At 49.5% G+C, this 24,879-nt stretch overlaps 22 non-coding genes and 6 pseudogenes across 22 annotated transcripts; 19 read left to right on the top strand and 9 right to left on the bottom strand.

The window, feature by feature from the left end:
• Positions 1–534: 534 nt before the first annotated feature.
• LOC134999065 (U1 spliceosomal RNA) lies at positions 535–698 on the top strand. Its single transcript, XR_010201226.1, has one exon. It is a non-coding gene; the product is annotated as a U1 spliceosomal RNA (small nuclear RNA).
• Positions 699–850: 152 nt separating this feature from the next.
• LOC134998563 (U1 spliceosomal RNA) lies at positions 851–1,014 on the top strand. The gene has a single exon (XR_010200766.1). It is a non-coding gene; the product is annotated as a U1 spliceosomal RNA (small nuclear RNA).
• Positions 1,015–3,438: 2,424 nt separating this feature from the next.
• Positions 3,439–3,588, top strand: LOC134998625 (U1 spliceosomal RNA; annotated as a pseudogene).
• A 152-nt stretch (positions 3,589–3,740) lies between these two features.
• On the top strand, positions 3,741–3,876 carry LOC134998444 (U1 spliceosomal RNA; annotated as a pseudogene).
• A 698-nt stretch (positions 3,877–4,574) lies between these two features.
• On the top strand, positions 4,575–4,738 carry LOC134998943 (U1 spliceosomal RNA). Its single transcript, XR_010201104.1, has one exon. It is a non-coding gene; the product is annotated as a U1 spliceosomal RNA (small nuclear RNA).
• Positions 4,739–4,890: 152 nt separating this feature from the next.
• Positions 4,891–5,053, top strand: LOC134999121 (U1 spliceosomal RNA). The gene has a single exon (XR_010201283.1). It is a non-coding gene; the product is annotated as a U1 spliceosomal RNA (small nuclear RNA).
• A 674-nt stretch (positions 5,054–5,727) lies between these two features.
• LOC134998840 (U1 spliceosomal RNA) lies at positions 5,728–5,891 on the top strand. The gene has a single exon (XR_010201007.1). It is a non-coding gene; the product is annotated as a U1 spliceosomal RNA (small nuclear RNA).
• A 152-nt stretch (positions 5,892–6,043) lies between these two features.
• On the top strand, positions 6,044–6,206 carry LOC134998488 (U1 spliceosomal RNA). Its single transcript, XR_010200721.1, has one exon. It is a non-coding gene; the product is annotated as a U1 spliceosomal RNA (small nuclear RNA).
• Positions 6,207–6,879: 673 nt separating this feature from the next.
• On the top strand, positions 6,880–7,043 carry LOC134998451 (U1 spliceosomal RNA). Its single transcript, XR_010200697.1, has one exon. It is a non-coding gene; the product is annotated as a U1 spliceosomal RNA (small nuclear RNA).
• Positions 7,044–7,195: 152 nt separating this feature from the next.
• On the top strand, positions 7,196–7,331 carry LOC134998445 (U1 spliceosomal RNA; annotated as a pseudogene).
• Positions 7,332–8,032: 701 nt separating this feature from the next.
• On the top strand, positions 8,033–8,196 carry LOC134998934 (U1 spliceosomal RNA). The gene has a single exon (XR_010201096.1). It is a non-coding gene; the product is annotated as a U1 spliceosomal RNA (small nuclear RNA).
• A 152-nt stretch (positions 8,197–8,348) lies between these two features.
• LOC134998319 (U1 spliceosomal RNA) lies at positions 8,349–8,511 on the top strand. Its single transcript, XR_010200603.1, has one exon. It is a non-coding gene; the product is annotated as a U1 spliceosomal RNA (small nuclear RNA).
• A 674-nt stretch (positions 8,512–9,185) lies between these two features.
• Positions 9,186–9,349, top strand: LOC134999045 (U1 spliceosomal RNA). Its single transcript, XR_010201204.1, has one exon. It is a non-coding gene; the product is annotated as a U1 spliceosomal RNA (small nuclear RNA).
• A 152-nt stretch (positions 9,350–9,501) lies between these two features.
• Positions 9,502–9,664, top strand: LOC134998464 (U1 spliceosomal RNA). Its single transcript, XR_010200703.1, has one exon. It is a non-coding gene; the product is annotated as a U1 spliceosomal RNA (small nuclear RNA).
• Positions 9,665–10,338: 674 nt separating this feature from the next.
• On the top strand, positions 10,339–10,502 carry LOC134998841 (U1 spliceosomal RNA). The gene has a single exon (XR_010201008.1). It is a non-coding gene; the product is annotated as a U1 spliceosomal RNA (small nuclear RNA).
• A 152-nt stretch (positions 10,503–10,654) lies between these two features.
• Positions 10,655–10,817, top strand: LOC134999186 (U1 spliceosomal RNA). The gene has a single exon (XR_010201347.1). It is a non-coding gene; the product is annotated as a U1 spliceosomal RNA (small nuclear RNA).
• A 674-nt stretch (positions 10,818–11,491) lies between these two features.
• Positions 11,492–11,655, top strand: LOC134998704 (U1 spliceosomal RNA). The gene has a single exon (XR_010200875.1). It is a non-coding gene; the product is annotated as a U1 spliceosomal RNA (small nuclear RNA).
• A 152-nt stretch (positions 11,656–11,807) lies between these two features.
• LOC134998381 (U1 spliceosomal RNA) lies at positions 11,808–11,949 on the top strand (annotated as a pseudogene).
• Positions 11,950–12,798: 849 nt separating this feature from the next.
• Positions 12,799–12,961, bottom strand: LOC134999123 (U1 spliceosomal RNA). Its single transcript, XR_010201285.1, has one exon. It is a non-coding gene; the product is annotated as a U1 spliceosomal RNA (small nuclear RNA).
• A 468-nt stretch (positions 12,962–13,429) lies between these two features.
• Positions 13,430–13,592, top strand: LOC134999124 (U1 spliceosomal RNA). Its single transcript, XR_010201286.1, has one exon. It is a non-coding gene; the product is annotated as a U1 spliceosomal RNA (small nuclear RNA).
• Positions 13,593–14,431: 839 nt separating this feature from the next.
• Positions 14,432–14,583, bottom strand: LOC134998351 (U1 spliceosomal RNA; annotated as a pseudogene).
• A 152-nt stretch (positions 14,584–14,735) lies between these two features.
• On the bottom strand, positions 14,736–14,899 carry LOC134999027 (U1 spliceosomal RNA). The gene has a single exon (XR_010201187.1). It is a non-coding gene; the product is annotated as a U1 spliceosomal RNA (small nuclear RNA).
• A 544-nt stretch (positions 14,900–15,443) lies between these two features.
• Positions 15,444–15,606, bottom strand: LOC134999187 (U1 spliceosomal RNA). Its single transcript, XR_010201348.1, has one exon. It is a non-coding gene; the product is annotated as a U1 spliceosomal RNA (small nuclear RNA).
• A 152-nt stretch (positions 15,607–15,758) lies between these two features.
• LOC134998857 (U1 spliceosomal RNA) lies at positions 15,759–15,922 on the bottom strand. Its single transcript, XR_010201023.1, has one exon. It is a non-coding gene; the product is annotated as a U1 spliceosomal RNA (small nuclear RNA).
• Positions 15,923–16,596: 674 nt separating this feature from the next.
• LOC134999125 (U1 spliceosomal RNA) lies at positions 16,597–16,759 on the bottom strand. The gene has a single exon (XR_010201287.1). It is a non-coding gene; the product is annotated as a U1 spliceosomal RNA (small nuclear RNA).
• A 152-nt stretch (positions 16,760–16,911) lies between these two features.
• Positions 16,912–17,075, bottom strand: LOC134999052 (U1 spliceosomal RNA). The gene has a single exon (XR_010201210.1). It is a non-coding gene; the product is annotated as a U1 spliceosomal RNA (small nuclear RNA).
• A 698-nt stretch (positions 17,076–17,773) lies between these two features.
• Positions 17,774–17,909, bottom strand: LOC134998594 (U1 spliceosomal RNA; annotated as a pseudogene).
• Positions 17,910–18,061: 152 nt separating this feature from the next.
• Positions 18,062–18,225, bottom strand: LOC134998462 (U1 spliceosomal RNA). The gene has a single exon (XR_010200701.1). It is a non-coding gene; the product is annotated as a U1 spliceosomal RNA (small nuclear RNA).
• Positions 18,226–24,879: the final 6,654 nt, after the last annotated feature.

Consider the following 24,879-nt stretch of genomic DNA (forward strand, 5'->3'; position numbering starts at 1 on the left):
TACAAACTACAGGTAGTGCTGCAGGGCCCACACCCTTTTACTTGCCTTTCAGAGCAGCTCTGGAGCTGTTACAGTGCCCAGCTGCTGCAAGAAATCAGCTTGAATGCTTCAGGGGCTGGGGCATAGCCAACATGAGCCCCACACCGACGGAGGGTGGAGGTGTTTAATGCGAACTAAGGGTCATCCAAGCGCCGCAAAAGGCCGCCATGCCCTGCATACCCCTTTTCTCTTTTCATATGCAGATGAGGGTTCCAGCCAACTTTGGCCCACTGCTTGGATGACATCACCGTATGCAAATCCGTCTTCTGCAGACCTTCCCCCAGGAATGCTTGTACTAGTTGTTGCATTTGGTTTGTTGTTTGGGGTGCTTCAGTATTAGGCAGCCTTCTGCTCTCCCATGTTCATCTGAAAATATGTGTTCTCCCTGCAGTTGTTGTCCCCAGATGAGAGTTCCCTTGTGCTGCCTCAGTTGAATCTCCTTTACTTGACAGAGATGTGCCTGAGCAGCGGCCCTCCCCAGCCCTATCCCAAATCATACTTATTTTGCATAGGAGATACCATGGTCATGAAGATTGTTCTCCCAGGGTGAGGTTCATTCATTGCATTCTGGGTATGCTGACCCCTGTGATTTCCCCAAATGTGGGAAACTCGACTGCATTATTTGTGGTAGTGGGGGACTGTGTTTGTGCTTTCCTCTGGTCAGCTCTGGTAAAAGTCAGATTTCTTTGTCTCAGATCTTCCTCTAGCCTTGTTCTTTTTTCGAGAGTTTCCTTGTGCTGCCTCAGTTGGATCTCCTTCACTTGACAGGGGGGTGCCCGAGCAGCGACCCTCCCCAGCTCAAGCCCAACTCCTACTTACCTGCCAAGTGAGATACTATGATCAGGAAGGTGCTTCTACCAGGGCAAGGCTCACCCATTGCACTCTGGGTGTGCTGCTCCTACGATTTCCCCAAATGTGGGACACTTGACTGCATAATTTGTGTTTCCTCTGGTCGGCTACTTGTATAATTCAGATCTCTTTGTCTCAGGTCTCTCTCCAGCCTAGTTTGCTGTCTGTTTCCACTTCTCTTTTCTTGAGCCCCTGCCTTCTATGCCCTTGTGCACTCTCCTGACTTCTCCTGTCTGCTTACTTTGTGCCTTCCAACGCACAATGCAAACTACAGGTAGTGCTGCAGGGCCAACACCCTTTTACTTGCCTTACAGAGCAGCTCTGGAGCTGTTACAGTGCCCAGCTGCTGCAAGAAATCAGCTTGAATGCTTCAGGGGCTGGGGCATAGCCAACATGAGCAGCAAGATGCAGCACTGGACTATTAGTAATGTACTGTTGTATGCTGAGCACCACAATGCAGCACAAGACAATGAGCAGTGATACTGAGCACTGATGAGGATACTACTGAGAACTGACACTGAGCAGGAGAGACACACTACTAGTATTACTGAGCAGCAATAAGTAACCACTGATACTGGGCACTGATATTGAGATTTCCACTGAGAGAACATAGCCACGTCCTCTCCGCTCTCTCTTCAATGCACGAGTAAAAATGGCGGCAACGCGCAGCTCTTTATATGGAATCCGAATCTCGCGAGAATCCGACAGCGGGATGATGACATTTTCCCTTGTTCAGGTTTTCCGAGTCAGGCGGGAACAACCGAGCCTGCCTCGGACCAGTGTAAACCACGTGGAGTTCGTCGGGAATTCGGTTCTCGGAGAACCGAACCCGCTCCTCTATATATACTATATTACTATGTTACTGTAGTATACAGAACACCACAATGCAATGAGCAGTGATAGTGAGCACTGATGAGGATACTAGAACTGACACTGAGCAGCAAGATGCAGCACTGGACTATTAGTAATGTACTGTAGTATGCTGAGCACCACAATGCAGCACAAGACAATGAGCAGTGATACTGAGCACTGATGAGGATACTACTGAGAACTGACACTGAGCAGGAGAGACACACTACTAGTATTACTGAGCAGCAATAAGTAACCACTGATACTGAGCACTGATATTGAGATTTCCACTGAGAGAACATAGCCACGTCCTCTCCGCTCTCTCTTCAATGCACGAGTAAAAATGGCAGCAAAGCGCAGCTCTTTATATGGAATCCGAATCTCGCAAGAATCCGACAGCGGGATGATGACATTTTCCCTTGTTCAGGTTTTCCGAGTCAGGCGGGAACAACCGAGCCTGCCTCGGACCAGTGTAAACCACGTGGAGTTCGTGGGGAATTCGGTTCTCGGAGAACCGAACCCGCTCCTCTCTACCTTATACCCATCAATTTTTTTATTTTCAATCTAAGCCCCTGCAGTTTTCTGTAAGCATCTGCTTCGCTATGATGATCAACAAGTCACAAGGGCAAACACTCAGGGCTTGAGGCGTAGATCTTAGGACCAGCTGCTACAAGCATGGCAGAGGTGTCACTATCACTGGTGACACCCAGAGAGGTGGCGAGGGAGATTGTAATGCAGTGCGCGCAGATAAACAGCGCAATGGTAAAAAGGAGGCATGGTTTCATAGGTAGGGGCGTGGCCTGGTGGCCTGAATCTACATTTTGTTGCTCCGGGTGTCCCGGGGGTTGGGGGCTGCACCCGGGGACTAGTGTGTGAGCTGTGCTGGCTCCTGCACAGTGACAGGGCATGGCCACCCAGCATGACGCCTCCCTTCTTGACCATGCTGTAATTGCAGTCGCACTGCAGTTCAGCGTGATCATAAAAAATGGTGTAGGCTCCTGCTGGTGCAGGCTGTAGAGAAAAGCTGCTGTGACCACGCCCCCTGTGTCTCCTCCGTTGCAGACCCCATTTTGAAGCCTTGCCCCCGGACTAAGAGAAAAGTATGCCCTTGCGCACTATCCTGACTTCTCCTCCCGTCTGCTTAATTTGTGCCTTCCAACGCACAATGCGAACAACAGGTGGTGCTGCAGGGCCCACACCCTTTTACTTGCCTTACAGAACAGCTCTGGAGCTGTTACAGTGCCCAGCTGCTGCAAGAAATCAGCTTGAGTGCTTCAGGGGATGGGGCATGGCCAACATGAGCCCCACACCAAAGGAGGGTGGGGGTGTTTAATGCGAACTAGGGGTCATCCAAGCACTGCAAAAGGCCGCCATGCCCTGCATGCCCCTTTTCTCTTTTCATATGCAGATGAGGGTTCCAGTCAACTTTGGCCCACTGCTTGGATAACATCACCGTATGCAAATCCGTCTGCTGCAGACCTTCCCCCAGGAGTGCTTGTACTAGTTGTTGCATATGGTTTGATATTTGATGGTGCTTCAGTATTAGGCAGCCTTCCGCCCTCCCATGTTCATCTGAAAAGATGTGGTCTCCCTGCAGTTGTTGTCCCCAGATGAGAGTTCCCTTGTGCTGCCTCAGTTGAATCTCCTTTACTTGACAGAGATGTGCCTGAGCAGCGGCCCTCCCCAGCCCTATCCCAAATCATACTTATTACCATGGTCATGAAGATTGTTCTCCCAGGGTGAGGTTCATTCATTGCATTCTGGGTATGCTGACCCCTGTGATTTTCCCAAATGTGGGAAACTCGACTGCATATTTGTGGTAGTGGGGGACTGTGTTTGTGCTTTCCTCTGGTCAGCTCTGGTAAAAGTCAGATTTCTTTGTCTCAGATCTTCCTCTAGCCTTGTTCTTCTTTCGAGAGTTCTCTGGTGCTGCCTCAGTTGGATCTCCTTCACTTCACAGGGGGGAACCCGAGCAGCGACCCTCCCCAGCTCTAGCCCAACTCCTACTTACCTGCCAGGTGAGATACTATGATCATGAAGGTGCTTCTCCCAGGGCAAGGCTCAACCATTGCACTCTGGGTGTGCTGCTCCTGCGATTTCCCCAAATGTGGGAAACTTGACTGCATAATTTGTGTTTCCCCTCGTCGGCTCTCGTATAATTCAGATCTCTTTGTCTCAGGTCTCTCTCCAGCCTAGTTTGCTGTCTGTTTCCACTTCTCTTTTCTTGAGCCGCTCCCTTCTATTCCCTTGCGCACTATCCTGACTTCTCCCGTCTGCTTACTTCGTGCCTTCCAACGCACAATTCGAACTACAGGTAGTGCTGCAGGGCCCACACCCTTTTACTTGCCTTACAGAGTAGCTCTGGAGCAGTTACAGTGCCCAGCTGCTGCAAGAAATCAGCTTGAATGCTTCAGGGGCTGGGGCATAGCCAACATGAGCCCCACACCGAAGGAGGGTGGAGGTGTGTAATGCGAACTAGGGGTCATCCAAGCGCTGCAAAAGGCCGCCATGCCCTGCACGCCCCTTTTCTCTTTTCATATGCAGACGAGGGTTGAAGCCAACTTTGACCCACTGCTTGGATGACATCACCATATGCAAATCCATCTGCTGCAGGCCTTCCCCCAGGAATGCTTGCACTAGTTGTTGCATTTGGTTTGTTGTTTGGGGGTGCTTCAGCATTAGGCAGCCTTCTGCCCTCACATGTTCATCTGAAAATATGTGTTCTCCCTGCAGTTGTTGTCCCCAGATGAGAGTTCCCTTGTGCTGCCTCAGTTGAATCTCCTTTACTTGACAGAGATGTGCCTGAGCAGCGGCCCTCCCCAGCCCTATCCCAAATCATACTTATTTTGCATAGGCGATACCATGGTCATGAAGATTTTTCTCCCAGGGTGAGGTTCATTCATTGCATTCTGGGTATGCTGACCCCTGTGATTTCCCCAAATGTGGGAAACTCGACTGCATTATTTGTGGTAGTGGGGGACTGTGTTTGTGCTTTCCTCTGGTCAGCTCTGGAAAAAGTCAGATTTCTTTGTCTCAGATCTTCCTCTAGCCTTGTTCTTCTTTCGAGAGTTCCCTTGTGCTGCCTCAGTTGGATCTCTTTCACTTGACAGGGGGGTGCCCGAACAGCGACCCTCCCCAGCTCTAGCCCAACTCCTACTTACCTGCCAGGTGAGATACTATGATCATGAAGGTGCTTCTCCCAGGGCAAGGCTCACCCATTGCACTCTGGGTGTGCTGCCCCTGCGATTTCCCCAAATGTGGGAAACTTGACTGCATAATTTGTGTTTCCCCTGGTCGGCTCTCGTATAATTCAGATCTCTTTGTCTCAGGTCTCTCTCCAGCCTAGTTTGCTGTCTGTTTCCACTTCTCTTTTCTTCAGCCGCTCCCTTCTATACCCTTGTGCACTATCCTGACTTCTCCTCCCGTCTGCTTACTTTGTGCCTTCCAATGCACAATGCAAACTACAGGTAGTGCTGCAGGGCCCACACCCTTTTACTTGCCTTACAGAGCAGCTCTGGAGCTGTTACAGTGCCCAGCTGCTGCAAGAAATCAGCTTGAATGCTTCAGGGGATGGGGCATGGCCAACATGAGCCCCACACCAAAGGAGGGTGGAGGTGTTTAATGCGAACTAGGGGTCATCCAAGCACCGCAAAAGGCCGCCATGCCCTGCACGCCCCTTTTCTCTTTTCATATGCAGATGAGGGTTGAAGCCAACTTTGACCCACTGCTTGGATGACATCACCGTATGCAAATCCGTCTTCTGCAGAACTTCCCCCAGGAATGCTTGCACTAGTTGTTGCATTTGGTTTGTTGTTTGGGGGTGCTTCAGTATTAGGCAGCCTTCTGCCCTCCCATGTTCATCTGAAAATATGTGTTCTCCCTGCAGTTGTTGTCCCCAGATGAGAGTTCCCTTGTGCTGCCTCAGTTGAATCTCCTTTACTTGACAGAGATGTGCATGAGCAGCGGCCCTCCCCAGCCCTATTCCAAATCATACTTATTTTGCATAGGAGATACCATGGTCATGAAGATTGTTCTCCCAGGGTGAGGTTCATTCATTGCATTTTGGGTATGCTGACCCCTGTGATTTCCCCAAATGTGGGAAACTTGACTGCATTATTTGTGGTAGTGGGGGACTGTGTTTGTGCTTTCCTCTGGTCAGCTCTGGTAAAAGTCAGATTTCTTTGTCTCAGATTTTCCTCTAGCCTTGTTCTTCTTTCGAGAGTTCCATTGTGCTGCCTCAGTTGGATCTCCTTCACTTTACAGGGGGGTACCCGAGCAGCGACCCTCCCCAGCTCTAGCCCAACTCCTACTTACCTGCCAGGTGAGATACTATGATCATGAAGGTGCTTCTCCCAGGGCAAGGCTCACCCATTGCACTCTGGAAGTGCTGCCCCTGCGATTTCCCCAAATGTGGGAAACTTGACTGCATAATTTGTGTTTCCCCTGGTCGGCTCTCGTATAATTCAGATCTATTTGTCTCAGGTCTCTCTCCAGCCTAGTTTGCTGTCTGTTTCCACTTCTCTTTTCTTCAGCCGCTCCCTTCTATACCCTTGTGCACTATCCTGACTTCTCCTCCCGTCTGCTTACTTTGTGCCTTCCAATGCACAATGCAAACTACAGGTAGTGCTGCAGGGCCCACACCCTTTTACTTGCCTTACATAGCAGCTCTGGAGCTGTTACAGTGCCCAGCTGCTGCAAGAAATCAGCTTTAATGCTTCAGGGGATGGGGCATGGCCAACATGAGCCCCACACCAAAGGAGGGGGGAGGTGTTTAATTCGAACTAGGGGTCATCCAAGCACTGCAAAAGGCCGCCATGCCCTGCATGCCCCTTTTCTCTTTTCATATGCAGATGAGGGTTCCAGTCAACTTGGCCCACTGCTTGGATAACATCACCGTATGCAAATCCGTCTGCTGCAGACCTTCCCCCAGGAGTGCTTGTACTAGTTGTTGCATATGGTTTGATATTTGATGGTGCTTCAGTATTAGGCAGCCTTCCGCCCTCCCATGTTCATCTGAAAAGATGTGGTCTCCCTGCAGATGTTGTCCCCAGATGAGAGTTCACTTGTGCTGCCTCAGTTGAATCTCCTTTACTTGACAGAGATGTGCCTGAGCAGCGGCCCTCACCAGCCCTATCCCAAATCATACTTATTTTGCATAGGAGATACCATGGTCATGAAGATTGTTCTCCCAGGGTGAGGTTCATTCATTGCATTCTGGGTATGCTGACCCCTGTGATTTTCCCAAATGTGGGAAACTCGACTGCATTATTTGTGGTAGTGGGGGACTGTGTTTGTGCTTTCCTCTGGTCAGCTCTGGTTAAAGTCAGATTTCTTTGTCTCAGATCTTCCTCTAGCCTTGTTCTTCTTTCGAGAGTTCCCTGGTGCTGCCTCAGTTGGATCTCCTTCACTTCACAGGGGGGAACCCGAGCAGCGACCCTCCCCAGCTCTAGCCCAACTCCTACTTACCTGCCAGGTGAGATACTATGATCATGAAGGTGCTTCTCCCAGGGCAAGGCTCAACCATTGCACTCTGGGTGTGCTGCTCCTGCGATTTCCCCAAATGTGGGAAACTTGACTGCATAATTTGTGTTTCCCCTCGTCGGCTCTCGTATAATTCAGATCTCTTTGTCTCAGGTCTCTCTCCAGCCTAGTTAGCTGTCTGTTTCCACTTCTCTTTTCTTCAGCCGCTCCCTTCTATACCCTTGTGCACTATCCTGACTTCTCCTCCCGTCTGCTTACTTTGTGCCTTCCAATGCACAATGCAAACTACAGGTAGTGCTGCAGGGCCCACACCCTTTTACTTGCCTTACAGAGCAGCTCTGGAGCTGTTACAGTGCCCAGCTGCTGCAAGAAATCAGCTTGAATGCTTCAGGGGCTGGGGCATAGCCAACATGAGCCCCACACCAAAGGAGGGTGGAGGTGTTTAATGCAAACTAGGGGTCAGCCAAGCGCCGCAAAAGGCCACCATGCCCTGCATGCCCCTTTTCTCTTTTCATATGCAGACGAGGGTTGAAGCCAACTTTGACCCACTGCTTGGATGACATCACCATATGCAAATCCATCTGCGGCAGGCCATCCCCCAGGAATGCTTGCACTAGTTGTTGCATTTGGTTTGTTGTTTGGGGGTGCTTCAGTATTAGGCAGCCTTCTGCCCTCCCATGTTCATCTGAAAATATATGTTCTCCCTGCAGTTGTTGTCCCAAGATGAGAGTTCCCTTGTGCTGCCTCAGTTGAATCTCCTTTACTTGACAGAGATGTGCATGAGCAGCGGCCCTCCCCAGCCCTATTCCAAATCATACTTATTTTGCATAGGAGATACCATGGTCATGAAGATTTTTCTCCCAGGGTGAGGTTCATTCATTGCATTTTGGGTATGCTGACCCCTGTGATTTCCCCAAATGTGGGAAACTCGACTGCATTATTTGTGGTAGTGGGAGACTGTGTTTGTGCATTCCTCTGGTCAGCTCTGGTAAAAGTCAGATTTCTTTGTCTCAGATTTTCCTTTAGCCTTGTTCTTCTTTCGAGAGTTCCCTTGTGCTGCCTCAGTTGGATCTCCTTCACTTTACAGGGGGGTACCCGAGCAGCGACCCTCCCCAGCTCTAGCCCAACTCCTACTTACCTGCCAGGTGAGATACTATGATCATGAAGGTGCTTCTCCCAGGGCAAGGCTCACCCATTGTACTCTGGGTGTGCTGCTCCTGCGATTTCCCCAAATGTGGGAAACTTGACTGCATAATTTGTGTTTCCCCTGGTCGGCTCTCGTATAATTCAGATCTCTTTGTCTCAGGTCTCTCTCCAGCCTAGTTTGCTGTCTGTTTCCACTTCTCTTTTCTTCAGCCGCTCCCTTCTATACCCTTGTGCACTATCCTGACTTCTCCTCCCGTCTGCTTACTTTGTGCCTTCCAATGCACAATGCAAACTACAGGTAGTGCTGCAGGGCCCACACCCTTTTACTTGCCTTACAGAGCAGCTCTGGAGCTGTTACAGTGCCCAGCTGCTGCAAGAAATCAGCTTGAATGCTTCAGGGGCTGGGGCATAGCCAACATGAGCCCCACACCGAAGGAGGGTGGAGGTGTTTAATGCAAACTAGGGGTCAGACAAGCGCCGCAAAAGGCCACCATGCCCTGCACGCCCCTTTTCTGTTTTCATATGCAGACGAGGGATGAAGCCAACTTTGACCCACTGCTTGGATGACATTACCATATGCAAATCCGTCTTCTGCAGAACTTCCCCCAGGAATGCTTGCACTAGTTGTTGCATTTGGTTTGTTGTTTGGGGGTGCTTCAGTATTAGGCAGCCTTCTGCCCTCCCATGTTCATCTGAAAATATGTGTTCTCCCTGCAGTTGTTGTCCCCAGATGAGAGTTACCTTGTGCTGCCTCAGTTGAATCTCCTTAACTTGACAGAGATGTGCCTGAGCAGCGGCCCTCCCCAGCTCTATCCCAAATCATACTTATTTTGCATAGGAGATACCATGGTCATGAAGATTATTCTCCCAGGGTGAGGTTCATTCATTGCATTCTGGGTATGCTGACCCCTGTGATTTCCCCAAATGTGGGAAACTTGACTGCTTTATTTGTGGTAGTGGGGGACTGTGTTTGTGTTTTCCTCTGGTCAGCTCTGGTAAAAGTCAGATTTCTTTGTTTCAGATCTTCCTCTAGCCTTGTTCTTCTTTCGAGAGTTCCCTTGTGCTGCCTCAGTTGGATCTCCTTCACTTGACAGGGGGGTGCCCAAGCAGAGACCCTCCCCAGCTCTAGCCCAACTCCTACTTACCTGCCAGGTGAGATACTATGATCATGAAGGTGCTTCTCCCAGGGCAAAGCTCACCCATTGCACTCTGGGTGTGCTGCCCCTGCGATTTCCCCAAATGTGGGAAACTTAACTGCATAATTTGTGTTTCCCCTGGTCGGCTCTCGTATAATTCAGATCTCTTTGTCTCAGGTCTCTCTCCAACCTAGTTTGCTGTCTGTTTCCACTTCTCTTTTCTTCAGCCGCTCCCTTCTATACCCTTGTGCACTATCCTGACTTCTCCTCCCGTCTGCTTACTTTGTGCCTTCCAATGCACAATGCAAACTAAAGGTAGTGCTGCAGGGCCCACACCCTTTTACTTGCCTTACAGAGCAGCTCTGGAGATGTTACAGTGCCCAGCTGCTGCAAGAAATCTGCTTGAATGCTTCAGGGGATGGGGCATGGCCAACATGAGCCCCACACCAAAGGAGGGTGGAGGTGTTTAATGCGAACTAGGGGTCATCCAAGCACCGCAAAAGGCCGCCCTGGCCTGCACGCTCCTTTTCTCTTTTCATATGCAGATGAGGGTTGAAGCCAACTTTGACCCACTGCTTGGATGACATCCCTGTATGCAAATCCGTCTTCTGCAGAACTTCCCCCAGGAATGCTTGCACTAGTTGTTGCATTTGGTTTGTTGTTTGGGGGTGCTTCAGTATTAGGCAGCCTTCTGCCCTCCCATGTTCATCTGAAAATATGTGTTCTCCCTGCAGTTGTTGTCCCCAGATGAGAGTTCCCTTGTGCTGCCTCAGTTGAATCTCCTTTACTTGACAGAGATGTGCATGAGCAGCGGCCCTCCCCAGCCCTATTCCAAATCATACTTATTTTGCATAGGAGATACCATGGTCATGAAGATTGTTCTCCCAGGGTGAGGTTCATTCATTGCATTTTGGGTATGCTGACCCCTGTGATTTCCCCAAATGTGGGAAACTTGACTGCATTATTTGTGGTAGTGGGGGACTGTGTTTGTGCTTTCCTCTGGTCAGCTCTGGTAAAAGTCAGATTTCTTTGTCTCAGATTTTCCTCTAGCCTTGTTCTTCTTTCGAGAGTTCCCTTGTGCTGCCTCAGTTGGATCTCCTTCAGTTTACAGGGGGGTACCCGAGCAGCGATCCTCCCCAGCTCTAGCCCAACTCCTACTTACCTGCCAGGTGAGATACTATGATCATGAAGGTGCTTCTCCCAGGGCAAGGCTCACCCATTGCACTCTGGGTGTGCTGCTCCTGCGATTTCCCCAAATGTGGGAAACTTGACTGCATAATTTGTGTTTCCCCTGGTCGGCTCTCGTATAATTCAGATCTCTTTGTCTCAGGTCTCTCTCCAGCCTAGTTTGCTGTCTGTTTCCACTTCTCTTTTCTTGAGCCGCTCCCTTCTATGCCCTTGCGCACTATCCTGACTTCTCCTCCTGTCCGCTTACTTTGTGCCTTCCAACGCACAATGCGAACTACAGGTAGTGCTGCAGGGCCCACACCCTTTTACTTGCCTTACAGAGCAGCTCTGGAGCTGTTACAGTGCCCAGCTGCTGCAAGAAATCAGCTTGAATGCTTCAGGGGCTGGGGCATGGCCAACATGAGCCCCACACCAAAGGAGGGTGGAGGTGTTTAATGCAAACTAGGGGTCAGCCAAGCGCCGCAAAAGGCCACCATGCCCTGCACGCCCCTTTTCTCTTTTCATATGCAGACGAGGGTTGAAGCCAACTTTGACCCACTGCTTGGATGACATCACCATATGCAAATCCATCTGCGGCAGGCCTTCCCCCAGGAATGCTTGCACTAGTTGTTGCATTTGGTTTGTTGTTTGGGGGTGCTTCAGTATTAGGCAGCCTTCTGCCCTCCCATGTTCATCTGAAAATATATGTTCTCCCTGCAGTTGTTGTCCCCAGATGAGAGTTCCCTTGTGCTGCCTCAGTTGAATCTCCTTTACTTGACAGAGATGTGCATGAGCAGCGGCCCTCCCCAGCCTTATTCCAAATCATACTTATTTTGCATAGGAGATACCATGGTCATGAAGATTTTTCTCCCAGGGTGAGGTTCATTCATTGCATTTTGGGTATGCTGACCCCTGTGATTTCCCCAAATGTGGGAAACTCAACTGCATTATTTGTGGTAGTGGGGGACTGTGTTTGTGCTTTCCTCTGGTCAGCTCTAGTAAAAGTCAGATTTCTTTGTCTCAGATTTTCCTCTAGCCTTGTTCTTCTTTCGAGAGTTCCCTTGTGCTGCCTTAGTTGGATCTCCTTCACTTTACAGGGGGGTACCCGAGCAGCGACCCTCCCCAGCTCTAGCCCAACTCCTACTTACCTGCCAGGTGAGATACTATGATCATGAAGGTGCTTCTCCCAGGGCAAGGCTCACCCATTGTACTCTGGGTGTGCTGCTCCTGCGATTTCCCCAAATGTGGGAAACTTGACTGCATAATTTGTGTTTCCCCTGGTCGGCTCTCGTATAATTGAGATCTCTTTGTCTCAGGTCTCTCTCCAGCCTAGTTTGCTGTCTGTTTCCACTTCTCTTTTCTTCAGCCGCTCCCTTCTATACCCTTGTGCACTATCCTGACTTCTCCTCCCATCTGCTTACTTTGTGCCTTCCAATGCACAATGCAAACTACAGGTAGTGCTTCAGGGCCCACACCCTTTTACTTGCCTTACAGAGCAGCTCTGGAGCTGTTACAGTGCCCAGCTGCTGCAAGAAATCAGCTTGAATGCTTCAGGGGCTGGGGCATAGCCAACATCAGCCCCACACCGAAGGAGGGTGGAGGTGTTTAATGCAAACTAGGGGTCAGTCAAGCGCCGCAAAAGGCCACCATGCCCTGCACGCCCCTTTTCTGTTTTCATATGCAGACGAGGGTTGAAGCCAACTTTGACCCACTGCTTGGATGACATCACCATATGCAAATCCATCTGCGGCAGGCCTTCCCCCAGGAATGCTTGCACTAGTTGTTGCATTTGGTTTGTTGTTTGGGGGTGCTTCAGTATTAGGCAGCCTTCTGCTGCACCCTGCTTTGGTGTGGGGCTCATGTTGGCCATGCCCCATCCCCTGAAGCTTTCAAGCAGATTTCTTGCAGCAGCTGGGCACTGTAACAGCTCAAGAGCTGCTCTGTAAGGCAAGTAAAAGGGTGTGGGCCCTGCAGCACTACCTGTAGTTTGCATTGTGCATTGGAAGGCACAAAGTAAGCAGACGGGAGGAGAAGTCAGGATAGTGCACAAGGGTATAGAAGGGAGCGGCTGAAGAAAAGAGAAGTGGAAACAGACAGCAAACTAGGCTGGAGAGAGATCTGAGACAAAGAGATCTGAATTATACGAGAGCCGACCAGGGGAAACACAAATTATGCAGTCAAGTTTCCCACATTTGGGGAAATCGCAGGGGCAGCACACCCAGAGTGCAATGGGTGAGCCTTGCCCTGGGAGAAGCACCTTCATGATCATAGTATCTCACCTGGCAGGTAAGTAGGAGTTGGGCTAGAGCTGGGGAGGGTCGCTGCTCGGGCACCCCCCTGTTAAGTGAAGGAAATCCAACTGAGGCAGCACAAGGGAACTCTCAAAAGAAGAACAAGGCTAGAGGAAGATCTGAAACAAAGAAATCTGACTTTTACCAGAGCTGACCAGAAGAAAACACAAACACAGTCCCCCACTACCACAAATAAAGCAGTTGAGGTGAGGTTCATTCATTGCATTTTGGGTATGCTGACCCCTGTGATTTCCCCAAATGTGGGAAACTCGACTGCTTTATTTGTGGTAGTGGGGGACTGTGTTTGTGTTTTCTTCTGGTCAGCTCTGGTAAAAGTCAGATTTCTTTGTTTCAGATCTTCCTCTAGCCTTGTTTTTCTTTTGAGAGTTCCCTTGTGCTGCCTCAGTTGGATCTCCTTCACTTAACAGGGGGGTGCCCGAGCAGCGACCCTCCCCAGCTCTAGCCCAACTACTACTTACCTGCCAGGTGAGATACTATGATCATGAAGGTGCTTCTCCCAGGGCAAGGCTCACCCATTGCACTCTGGGTGTGCTGCCCCTGCGATTTCCCCAAATGTGGGAAACTTGACTGCATAATTTGTGTTTCCCCTGGTCGGCTCTCGTATAATTCAGATCTCTTTGTCTCAGATCTCTCTCCAGCCTAGTTTGCTGTCTGTTTCCACTTCTCTTTTCTTCAGCCGCTCCCTTCTATACCCTTGTGCACTATCCTGACTTCTCCTCCCGTCTGCTTACTTTGTGCCTTCCAATGCACAATGCAAACTACAGGTAGTGCTGCAGGGCCCACACCCTTTTACTTGCCTTACAGAGCAGCTCTGGAGCTGTTACAGTGCCCAGCTGCTGCAAGAAATCTGCTTGAATGCTTCAGGGGATGGGACATGGCCAACATGAGCCCCACACCAAAGGAGGGTGGAGCAGAAGGCTGACTAATACTGAAGCACACCCAAACAACAAACCAAATGCAACAACTAGTGCAAGCATTCCTGGGGGAAGGCCTGCCGCAGATGGATTTGCATATGGTGATGTCATCCAAGCAGTGGGTCAAAGTTGGCTTCAACCCTCGTCTGCATATGAAAACAGAAAAGGGGCGTGCAGGGCATGGTGGCCTTTTGCGGCGCTTGACCGACCCCTAGTTTGCATTAAACACCTCCACCCTCCTTCGGTGTGGGGCTCATGTTGGCTATGCCCCAGCCCCTGAAGCATTCAAGCAGATTTCTTGCAGCAGCTGGGCACTGTAACAGCTCCAGAGCTGCTCTGTAAGGCAAGTAAAAGGGTGTGGGCCCTGCAGCACAACCTGTAGTTTGCATTGTGCATTGGAAGGCACAAAGTAAGCAGACGGGAGGAGAAGTCAGGATAGTGCAGAAGGGTATAGAAGGGAGCGGCTGAAGAAAAGAGAAGTGGAAACAGACAGCAAACTAGGCTGGAGAGAGACCTGAGACAAAGAGATCTGAATTATACGAGAGCCGACCATGGGAAACACAAATTATGCAGTCAAGTTTCCCACATTTGGGGAAATCGCAGGAGCAGCACACCCAGAGTACAATGGGTGAGCCTTGCCCTGGGAGAAGCACCTTCATGATCATAGTATCTCACCTGGCAGGTAAGTAGGAGTTGGGCTAGAGCTGGGGAGGGTCGCTGCTCGGGTACCCCCCTGTAAAGTGAAGGAGATCCAACTGAGGCAGCACAAGGGAACTCTCGAAACAAGAACAAGGCTAAAGGAAAATCTGAGACAAAGAAATCTGACTTTTACCAGAGCTGACCAGAGGAAAGCACAAACACAGTCTCCCACTACCACAAATAATGCAGTCAAGTTTCCCACATTTGGGGAAATCACAGGGGTCAGCATACCCAAAATGCAATGAATGAACCTCACCCTGGGAGAAAAATCTTCATGACCATGGTATCTCCTATGCAAAATAAGTATGATTTGGAATAGGGCTGGGGAGGGCCGCTGCTCATGCACATCTCTGTCAAGTAAAGGAGATTCAACTGAGGCAGCAAAAGGGAACTCTCATCTGGGGACAACAACTGCAGGGAGAACATATATTTTCAGATGAACATGGGAGGGCAGAAGGCTGCCTAATACTGAAGCACCCCCAAACAACAAACCAAATGCAACAACTAGTGCAAGCATTCCTGGGGGAAGGCCTGCCGCAGATGGATTTGCATATGGTGATGTCATCCAAGCAGTGGGTCAAAGTTGGCTTCAACCCTCGTCTGCATATGAAAAGAGAAAAGGGGCGTGCAGGGCATGGTGGCCTTTTGCGGCGCTTGGCTGACCCCTAGTTTGCATTAAACACGTCCACCCTCCTTTGGTGTGTAGTTCGCATTGTGCGTTGGAAGGCACAAAGTAAGCAGACAGGAGGAGAAGTTAGGATAGTGCGCAAGGGCATAGAAGGGAGCGGCTCAAGAAAAGAGAAGTGGAAACAGACAGCAAACTAGGCTGGAGAGAGACCTGAGACAAAGAGATCTGAATTATACGAGAGCCGACCAGGGGAAACACAAATTATGCAGTCAAGTTTCCCACATTTGGGGAAATCGCAGGAGCAGCACACCCAGAGTGCAATGGGTGAGCCTTGCCCTGGGAGAAGCACCTTCATGATCATAGTATCTCACCTGGCAGGTAAGTAGGAGTTGGGCTAGAGCTGGGGAGGGTCGCTGCTCGGGTACCCCCCTGTAAAGTGAAGGAGATCCAACTGAGGCAGCACAAGGGAACTCTCGAAAGAAGAACAAGGCAAGAGGAAAATCTGAGACAAAGAAATCTGACTTTTACCAGAGCTGACCAGAGGAAAGCACAAACACAGTCCCCCACTACCACAAATAATGCAGTTGAGTTTCCCACATTTGGGGAAATCACAGGGGTCAGCATACCCAAAATGCAATGAATGAACCTCACCCTGGGAGAACAATCTTCATGACCATGGTATCTCCTATGCAAAATAAGTATGATTTGGAATAGGGCTGGGGAGGGCCGCTGCTCATGCACATCTCTGTCAAGTAAAGGAGATTCAACTGAGGCAGCACAAGGGAACTCTCATCTGGGGACAACAACTGCAGGGAGAACACATATTTTCAGATGAACATGGGAGGGCAGAAGGCTGCCTAATACTGAAGCACCCCCAAACAACAAACCAAATGCAACAACTAGTGCAAGCATTCCTGGGGGAAGTTCTGCAGAAGACGGATTTGCATATGGTGATGTCATCCAAGCAGTGGGTCAAAGTTGGCTTCAACCCTCATCTGCATATGAAAAGAGAAAAGGGGCGTGCAGGGCATGGCGGCCTTTTACGGTGCTTGGATGACCCCTAGTTCGCATTAAACACCTCCACCCTCCTTTGGTGTGGGGCTCATGTTGGCCATGCCCCATCCCCTGAAGCATTCAAGCAGATTTCTTGCAGCAGCTGGGCACTGTAACAGCTCCAGAGCTGCTCTGTAAGGCAAGTAAAAGGGTGTGGGCCCTGCAGCACTACCTGTAGTTTGCATTGTGCATTGGAAGGCACAAAGTAAGCAGACGGGAGGAGAAGTCAGGATAGTGCACAAGGGTATAGAAGGGAGCGGCTGAAGAAAAGAGAAGTGGAAACAGACAGCAAACTAGGCTGGAGAGAGACCTGAGACAAAGAGATCTGAATTATACGAGAGCCGACCAGGGGAAACACAAATTATGCAGTCAAGTTTCCCACATTTGGGGAAATCGCAGGGGCAGCACACCCAGAGTGCAATGGGTGAGCCTTGCCCTGGGAGAAGCACCTTCATGATCATAGTATCTCACCTGGCAGGTAAGTAGGAGTTGGGCTAGAGCTGGGGAGGGTCGCTGCTCGGGTTCCCCCCTGTGAAGTGAAGGAGATCCAACTGAGGCAGCACCAGGGAACTCTCGAAAGAAGAACAAGGCTAGAGGAAGATCTGAGACAAAGAAATCTGACTTTTACCAGAGCTGACCAGAGGAAAGCACAAACACAGTCTCCCGCTACCACAAATAATGCAGTCAAGTTTCCCACATTTGGGGAAATCACAGGGGTCAGCATACCCAAAATGCAATGAATGAACCTCACCCTGGGAGAAAAATCTTCATGACCATGGTATCTCCTATGCAAAATAAGTATGATTTGGAATAGGGCTGGGGAGGGCCGCTGCTCAGGCACATCTCTGTCAAGTAAAGGAGATTCAACTGAGGCAGCACAAGGGAACTCTCATCTTGGGACAACAACTGCAGGGAGAACATATATTTTCAGATGAACATGTGAGGGCAGAAGGCTGCCTAATACTGAAGCACCCCCAAACAACAAACCAAATGCAACAACTAGTGCAAGCATTCCTGGGGGAAGGCCTGCAGCAGATGGATTTGCATATGGTGATGTCATCCAAGCAGTGGGTCAAAGTTGGCTTCAACCCTCGTCTGCATATGAAAAGAGAAAAGGGGCGTGCAGGGCATGGCGGCCTTTTGCAGCGCTTGGATGACCCCTAGTTTGCATTACACACCTCCTCCCTCCTTCGGTGTGGGGCTCATGTTGGCTATGCCCCAGCCCCTGAAGCATTCAAGCTGATTTCTTGCAGCAGCTGGGCACTGTAACTGCTCCAGAGCTACTCTGTAAGGCAAGTAAAAGGGTGTGGGCCCTGCAGCACTACCTGTAGTTCGCATTGTGCGTTGGAAGGCACGAAGTAAGCAGACGGCAGAAGTCAGGATAGTGCGCAAGGGCATAGAAGGGAGCGGCTCAAGAAAAGAGAAGTGGAAACAGACAGCAAACTAGGCTGGAGAGAGACCTGAGACAAAGAGATCTGAATTATACGAGAGCCGACGAGGGGAAACACAAATAATGGAGTCAAGTTTCCCACATTTGGGGAAATCGCAGGAGCAGCACACCCAGAGTGCAATGGTTGAGCCTTGCCCTGGGAGAAGCACCTTCATGATCATAGTATCTCACCTGGCAGGTAAGTAGGAGTTGGGCTAGAGCTGGGGAGGGTCGCTGCTCGGGTTCCCCCCTGTGAAGTGAAGGAGATCCAACTGATGCAGCACCAGGGAACTCTCGAAAGAAGAACAAGGCTAGAGGAAGATCTGAGACAAAGAAATCTGACTTTTACCAGAGCTGACCAGAGGAAAGCACAAACACAGTCCCCCACTACCACAAATAATGCAGTCGAGTTTCCCACATTTGGGAAAATCACAGGGGTCAGCATACCCAGAATGCAATGAATGAACCTCACCCTGGGAGAACAATCTTCATGACCATGGTATCTCCTATGCAAAATAAGTATGATTTGGGATAGGGCTGATGAGGGCCGCTGCTCAGGCACATCTCTGTCAAGTAAAGGAGATTCAACTGAGGCAGCACAAGGGAACTCTCATCTGGGGACAACAACTGCAGGGAGACGACATCTTTTCAGATGAACATGGGAGGGCGGAAGGCTGCCTAATACTGAAGCACCATCAAATATCAAACCATGGCCCTCATTCCGAGTTGATCGCTCGCAATGCGATTTTAGCAGAGTTACACACGCTAAGCCGCCGCCTACTGGGAGTGAATCTTAGCTTATTGCGATTACAAACTACTTAGCAGTTTCAGAGTAGCTTCAGACTTACTCGGCATCTGCGATCAGTTCAGTGCTTGTCGTTCCTGGTTTGACGTCACAAACACTCCCAGAGTTCGCCCAGACACTCCCCCGTTTCTCCGGCCACTCCTGCGTTTTTTCCGGAAACTGTAGCGTTTTTTCCCACACGCCCATAAAACGGCCTGTTTCCGCCCAGTAACACCCATTTCCTGTCAATCACATTACGATCGCCGGAGCGAAGAAAAAGCCGTGAGTAAAAATACTTTCTTCATTGTAAAATTACTTGGCGCAGTCGCAGTGCGAATATTGCGCATGCGTACTAAGCAGAATTTCACTGCGATGCGATGAAATTTACAGAGCGAACGACTCGGAATGAGGGCCCATATGCAACAACTAGTACAAGCACTCCTGGGGGAAGGTCTGCAGCAGACGGATTTGCATACGGTGATGTTATCCAAGCAGTGGGCCAAAGTTGACTGGAACCCTCATCTGCATATGAAAAGAGAAAAGGGGCATGCAGGGCATGGCGGCCTTTTGCAGTGCTTGGATGACCCCTAGTTCGCATTAAACACCCCCACCCTCCTTTGGTGTGGGGCTCATGTTGGCCATGCCCCATCCCCTGATGCATTCAAGCTGATTTCTTGCAGCAGCTGGGCACTGTAACAGCTCCAGAGCTGTTCTGTAAGGCAAGTAAAAGGGTGTGGGCCCTGCAGCACCACCTGTTGTTCGCATTGTGCGTTGGAAGGCACAAATTAAGCAGACGGGAGGAGAAGTCAGGATAGTGCGCAAGGGCATTCTTTTCTCTTAGTCCGGGGGCAAGGCTTCAAAATGGGGTCTGCAACGGAGGAGACACAGGGGGCGTGGTCACTAGAGATGAGCGCCGGAAATTTTTTGGGTTTTGTGTTTTGGTTTTGGGTTCGGTTCCGCGGCCGTGTTTTGGGTTCGACCGCGTTTTGGCAAAACCTCACCGAATTTTTTTTGTCGGATTCGGGTGTGTTTTGGATTCGGGTGTTTTTTTCCAAAAAACCTAAAAAACAGCTTAAATCATAGAATTTGGCGGTCATTTTGATCCCAAAGTATTATTAACCTCAAAAACCATAATTTCCACTCATTTTCAGTCTATTCTGAATACCTCACACCTCACAATATTATTTTTAGTCCTAAAATTTGCACCGAGGTCGCTGTGTGAGTAAGATAAGCGACCCTAGTGGCCGACACAAACACCGGGCCCATCTAGGAGTGGCACTGCAGTGTCACGCAGGATGGCCCTTCCAAAAAACCCTCCCCAAACAGCACATGACGCAAAGAAAAAAAGAGGCGCAATGAGGTAGCTGTGTGAGTAAGATTAGCGACCCTAGTGGCCGACACAAACACCGGGCCCATCTAGGAGTGGCACTGCAGTGTCACGCAGGATGTCCCTTCCAAAAAACCCTCCCCAAACAGCACATGACGCAAAGAAAAAAAGAGGCGCAATGAGGTAGCTGTGTGAGTAAGATAAGCGACCCTAGTGGCCGACACAAACACCGGGCACATCTAGGAGTGGCACTGCAGTGTCACGCAGGATGTCCCTTCCAAAAAACCCTCCCCAAACAGCACATGACGCAAAGAAAAAGAAAAGAAAAAAGAGGTGCAAGATGGAATTGTCCTTGGGCCCTCCCACCCACCCTTATGTTGTATAAACAGGACATGCACACTTTAACCAACCCATCATTTCAGTGACAGGGTCTGCCACACGACTGTGACTGATATGACGGGTTGGTTTGGACCCCCACCAAAAAAGAAGCAATTAATCTCTCCTTGCACAAACTGGCTCTACAGAGGCAAGATGTCCACCTCATCATCATCCTCCGATATATCACCGTGTACATCCCCCTCCTCACAGATTATCAATTTGTCCCCACTGGAATCCACCATCTCAGCTCCCTGTGTACTTTGTGGAGGCAATTGCTGCTGGTCAATGTCTCCACGGAGGAATTGATTATAATTCATTTTAATGAACATCATCTTCTCCACATTTTCTGGATGTAACCTCGTACGCCGATTGCTGACAAGGTGAGCGGCGGCACTAAACACTCTTTCGGAGTACACACTTGTGGGAGGGCAACTTAGGTAGAATAAAGCCAGTTTGTGCAAGGGCCTCCAAATTGCCTCTTTTTCCTGCCAGTATAAGTACGGACTGTGTGACGTGCCTACTTGGATGCGGTCACTCATATAATCCTCCACCATTCTTTCAATGGGGAGAGAATCATATGCAGTGACAGTAGACGACATGTCCGTAATCGTTGTCAGGTCCTTCAGTCCGGACCAGATGTCAGCATCAGCAGTCGCTCCAGACTGCCCTGCATCACCGCCAGCGGGTGGGCTCGGAATTCTGAGCCTTTTCCTCGCACCCCCAGTTGCGGGAGAATGTGAAGGAGGAGATGTTGTTGACAGGTCGCGTTCCGCTTGACTTGACAATTTACTCACCAGCAGGTGTTTGAACCCCAGCAGACTTGTGTCTGCCGGAAAGAGAGATCCAAGGTAGGCTTTAAATCTAGGATCGAGCACGGTGGCCAAAATGTAGTGCTCTGATTTCAACAGATTGACCACCCGTGAATCCTTGCTAAGCGAATTAAGGGCTCCATCCACAAGTCCCACATGCCTAGCGGAATCGCTCCGTGTTAGCTCCTCCTTCAATGTCTCCAGCTTCTTCTGCAAAAGCCTGATGAGGGGAATGACCTGACTCAGGCTGGCAGTGTATGAACTGACTTCACGTGTGGCAAGTTCAAAGGGCATCAGAACCTTGCACAACGTTGAAATCATTCTCCACTGCGCTTGAGACAGGTGCATCCCACCTCCTATATCGTGCTCAATTGTATAGGCTTGAATGGCCTTTTGCTGCTCCTCCAACCTCTGAAGCATATACAGGGTTGAATTCCACCTCGTTACCACTTCTTGCTTCAGATGATGGCAGGGCAGGTTCAGTAGTTTTTGGTGGTGCTCCAGTTTTCTGTACGTGGTGCCTGTACGCCGAAAGTGTCCCGCAATTCTTCTGGCCACCGACAGCATCTCTTGCACGCCCCTGTCGTTTTTTAAAAAATTCTGCACCACCAAATTCAAGGTATGTGCAAAACATGGGACGTGCTGGAATTGGCCCAGATTTAATGCACACACAATATTGCTGGCGTTGTCCGATGCCACAAATCCACAGGAGAGTCCAATTGGGGTAAGCCATTCCGCGATGATCTTCCTCAGTTGCCGTAAGAGGTTTTCAGCTGTGTGCGTATTCTGGAAACCGGTGATACAAAGCGTAGCCTGCCTAGGAAAGAGTTGGCGTTTGCGAGATGCTGCTACTGGTGCCGCTGCTGCTGTTCTTGCGGCGGGAGTCCATACATCTACCCAGTGGGCTGTCACAGTCATATAGTCCTGACCCTGCCCTGCTCCACTTGTCCACATGTCCGTGGTTAAGTGGACATTGGGTACAACTGCATTTTTTAGGACACTGGTGAGTCTTTTTCTGACGTCCGTGTACATTCTCGGTATCGCCTGCATAGAGAAGTGGAACCTAGATGGTATTTGGTAACGGGGGCACACTACCTCAAGAAATTGTCTAGTTCCCTGTGAACTAACGGCGGATACCGGACGCACGTCTAAAACCAACATAGTTGTCAAGGCCTCAGTTATCCGCTTTGCAACAGGATGACTGCTGTGATATTTCATCTTCCTCGCAAAGGACTGTTGGACAGTCAATTGCTTGGTGGAAGTAGTAAAAGTGTGCTTACGACTTCCCTTCTGGGATGACCATCGACTCCCAGCAGCAACAACAGCAGCGCCAGCAGCAGTAGGCGTTACACGCAAGGATGCATCGGAGGAATCCCAGGCAGGAGAGGACTCGTCAGAATTGCCAGTGACATTGCCTGCAGGACTATTGGCATTCCTGGGGAAGGAGGAAATTGACACTGAGGGAGTTGGTGGGTGGTTTGCGTGAGCTTGGTTACAAGAGGAAGGGATTTACTGGTCAGTGGACTGCTTCCGCTGTCACCCAAAGTTTTTGAACTTGTCACTGACTTATTATGAATGCGCTGCAGGTGACGTATAAGGGAGGATGTTCCGAGGTGGTTAACGTCCTTACCCCTACTTATTACAGCTTGACAAAGGGAACACACGGCTTGACACCTGTTGTCCGCATTTCTGGTGAAATACTTTCACACCGAAGAGCTGATTTTTTTGGTATTTTCACCAGGCATGTCAACGGCCATATTCCTACCACGGACAACAGGTGTCTCCCCGGGTGCCTGACTTAAACAAACCACCTCACCATCAGAATCCTCCTGGTCAATTTCCTCCCCAGCGCCAGCAACACCCATATCCTCCTCATCCTGGTGTACTTCAACACTGACATCTTCAATCTGACTATCAGGAACTGGACTGCGGGTGCTCCTTCCATCACTTGCAGGGGGCGTGCAAATGGTGGAAGGCGCATGCTCTTCACGTCCAGTGTTGGGAAGGTCAGGCATCGCAACCGACACAATTGGAGTCGGACTCTCCTTGTGGATTTGGGATTTCGAAGAACGCACAGTTCTTTACGGTGCTACTGCTTTTGCCAGCTTTAGTCTTTTCATTTTTCTAGCGAGAGGCTGAGTGCTTCCATCCTCATGTGAAGCTGAACCACTAGCCATGAACATAGGCCAGGGCCTCAGCCGTTCCTTGCCACTCCGTGTGGTAAATGGCATATTGGCAAGTTTACGCTTCTCCTCCGACAATTTTATTTTAGGTTTTGGAGTCCTTTTTTTACTGATATTTGGTGTTTTGGATTTGACATGCTCTGTACTATGACATTGGGCATCGGCCTTGGCAGACGACGTTGCTGGCATTTCATCGTCTCGGCCATGACTAGTGGCAGCAGCTTCAGCACGAGGTGGAAGTGGATCTTGATCTTTCCCTAATTTTGGAACCTCAACATTTTTGTTCTCCATATTTTAATAGGCACAACTAAAAGGCACCTCAGGTAAACAATGGAGATGGATGGATTGGATACTAGTATACAATTATGGACGGGCTGCCGAGTGCCGACACAGAGGTAGCCACAGCCGTGAACTACCGCACTGTACTGTGTCTGCTGCTAATATATAGACTGATTGATAAAGAGATAGTATACTCGTAACTAGTATGTATGTATAAAGAAAGAAAAAAAAACCACGGTTAGGTGGTATATACAATTATGGACGGGCTGCCGAGTGCCGACACAGAGGTAGCCACAGCCGTGAACTACCGCACTGTACTGTGTCTGCTGCTAATATAGACTGGTTGATAAAGAGATAGTATACTCGTAACTAGTATGTATGTATAAAGAAAGAAAAAAAACCACGGTTAGGTGGTATATACAATTATGGACGGGCTGCCGAGTGCCGACACAGAGGTAGCCACAGCCGTGAACTACCGCACTGTACTGTGTCTGCTGCTAATATAGACTGGTTGATAAAGAGATAGTATACTCGTAACTAGTATGACTATAAAGAAAGAAAAAAAAACCACGGTTAGGTGGTATATACAATTATGGACGGGCTGCCGAGTGCCGACACAGAGGTAGCCACAGCCGTGAACTACCGCACTGTACTGTGTCTGCTGCTAATATATAGACTGGTTGATAAAGAGATAGTATACTCGTAACTAGTATGTATGTATAAAGAAAGAAAAAAAAACCACGGTTAGGTGGTATATACAATTATGGACGGGCTGCCGAGTGCCGACACAGAGGTAGCCACAGCCGTGAACTACCGCACTGTACTGTGTCTGCTGCTAATATAGACTGGTTGATAAAGAGATAGTATACTCGTAACTAGTATGTATGTATAAAGAAAGAAAAAAAAAACCACGGTTAGGTGGTATATACAATTATGGACGGGCTGCCGAGTGCCGACACAGAGGTAGCCACAGCCGTGAACTACCGCACTGTACTGTGTCTGCTGCTAATATAGACTGGTTGATAAAGAGATAGTATACTCGTAACTAGTATGACTATAAAGAAAGAAAAAAAAAACACGGTTAGGTGGTATATACAATTATGGACGGGCTGCCGAGTGCCGACACAGAGGTAGCCACAGCCGTGAACTACCGCACTGTACTGTGTCTGCTGCTAATATAGACTGGTTGATAAAGAGATAGTATACTACTAATATTATATATACTGGTGGTCAGGTCACTGGTCACTAGTCACACTGGCAGTGGCACTCCTGCAGCAAAAGTGTGCACTGTTTAATTTTAATATAATATTATGTACTCCTGGCTCCTGCTATAACCTATAACTGGCACTGCAGTGCTCCCCAGTCTCCCCCACAATTATAAGCTGTGTGAGCTGAGCACAGTCAGATATATATATAC

Source organism: Pseudophryne corroboree, unplaced genomic scaffold (assembly GCF_028390025.1).
Source record: "Pseudophryne corroboree isolate aPseCor3 unplaced genomic scaffold, aPseCor3.hap2 scaffold_149, whole genome shotgun sequence".
Classification (NCBI taxonomy): domain Eukaryota; kingdom Metazoa; phylum Chordata; class Amphibia; order Anura; family Myobatrachidae; genus Pseudophryne; species Pseudophryne corroboree.